Raw genomic sequence first — 2,315 nt, 5'->3', positions numbered from 1 at the left:
CGCTCCTCTTATATCTCCCTGTACTGTAATAAGATGTGATATCACCGCTCCTCTTATATCTCCCTGTACTGTAATAAGATGTGATATCACCGCTCCTCTTATATCTCCTGTACTGTAATAAGATGTGATATCACCGCTCCTCTTATATCACTCTGTACTGTAATAAGATGTGATATCACCGCTCCTCTTATATCTCCCTGTACTGTAATAAGATGTGATATCACCGCTCCTCTTATATCCCCCTGTACTGTAATAAGATGTGATATCACCGCTCCTCTTATATCTCCTGTACTGTAATAAGATGTGATATCACCGCTCCTCTTATATCTCCCTGTACTGTAATAAGATGTGATATCACCGCTCCTCTTATATCACTTGTACTGTAATAAGATGTGATATCACCGCTCCTCTTATATCTCCTGTACTGTAATAAGATGTGATATCACCGCTCCTCTTATATCTCCCTGTACTGTAATAAGATGTGATATCACCGCTCCTCTTATATCTCCTGTACTGTAATAAGATGTGATATCACCGCTCCTCTTATATCTCCTGTACTGTAATAAGATGTGATATCACCGCTCCTCTTATCACCCTGTACTGTAATAAGATGTGATATCACCTCTCCTCTTATATCCCCTGTACTGTAATAAGATGTGATATCACTTCTCCTCTTATATCTCCTGTACTGTAATAAGATGTGATATCACCGCTCCTCTTATATCTCCTGTACTGTAATAAGATGTGATATCACCGCTCCTCTTATCACCCTGTACTGTAATAAGATGTGATATCACCTCTCCTCTTATATCCCCTGTACTTTAATAAGATGTGATATCACCGCTCCTCTTATATCCCCTGTACTGTAATAAGATGTGATATCACCGCTCCTCTTATCACCCTGTACTGTAATAAGATGTGATATCACCGCTCCTCTTATATCACCTGTACTGTAATAAGATGTGATATCACAGCTCCTCTTATATCTCCTGTACTGTAATAAGATGTGATATCACCGCTCCTCTTATATCACCTGTACTGTAATAAGATGTGATATCACCGCTTCTCTTATATCTCCTGTACTGTAATAAGATGTGATATCACCTCTCCTCTTATCACCCTGTACTGTAATAAGATGTGATATCACCGCTCCTCTTATATCACCTGTACTGTAATAAGATGTGATATCACCGCTCCTCTTATATCTCCTGTTCTGTAATAAGATGTGATATCACCGCTCCTCTTATATCTCCTGTACTGTAATAAGATGTGATATCACAGCTCCTCTTATATCTGCTGTACTGTAATAAGATGTGATATCACAGCTCCTCTTATATCACCCTGTACTGTAATATGATGTTATATCACCGCTCCTCTTATATCACCCTGTACTGTAATAAGATGTGATATCACCGCTCCTCTTATATCTCCTGTACTGTAATAAGATGTGATATCACCGCTCCTCTTATATCTCCTGTACTGTAATAAGATGTGATATCACCGCTCCTCTTATATCTCCTGTACTGTAATAAGATGTGATATCACCGCTCCTCTTATCACCCTGTACTGTAATAAGATGTGATATCACCTCTCCTCTTATATCCCCTGTACTGTAATAAGATGTGATATCACCGCTCCTCTTATATCCCCTGTACTGTAATAAGATGTGATATCACCGCTCCTCTTATCACCCTGTACTGTAATAAGATGTGATATCACCGCTCCTCTTATATCACCTGTACTGTAATAAGATGTGATATCACCGCTCCTCTTATATCTCTTGTTCTGTAATAAGATGTGATATCACCGCTCCTCTTATATCACCTGTACTGTAATAAGATGTGATATCACCGCTCCTCTTATATCACCTGTACTGTAATAAGATGTGATATCACCTCTCCTCTTATATCACCGGTACTGTAATAAGATGTGATATCACCGCTCCTCTTATATCACCCTGTACTGTAATAAGATGTGATATCATCGCTCCTCTTATATCTCCTGTACTGTAATAAGATGTGATATCACCGCTCCTCTTATATCTCCTGTACTGTAATAAGATGTGATATCACAGCTCCTCTTATATCTCCTGTACTGTAATAAGATGTGATATCACCGCTCCTCTTATATCACCTGTACTGTAATAAGATGTGATATCACCGCTCCTCTTATATCCCCCTGTACTGTAATAAGATGTGATATCACCGCTCCTCTTATATCACTGTACTGTAATAAGATGTGATATCACCGCTCCTCTTATATCTCCTGTACTGTAATAAGATGTGATATCACCGCTCCTCTTATATCTCCTGTAC

The sequence above is a fragment of the Phyllobates terribilis genome, unplaced genomic scaffold (assembly GCF_046119375.1).
Source record: "Phyllobates terribilis strain yellow unplaced genomic scaffold, ASM4611937v1 Scaffold_2__4_contigs__length_985480577, whole genome shotgun sequence".
Taxonomy (NCBI): domain Eukaryota; kingdom Metazoa; phylum Chordata; class Amphibia; order Anura; family Dendrobatidae; genus Phyllobates; species Phyllobates terribilis.
The sequence above is the reverse complement of the archived record's forward strand: the minus strand, read 5'-3'. Positions refer to the sequence as shown.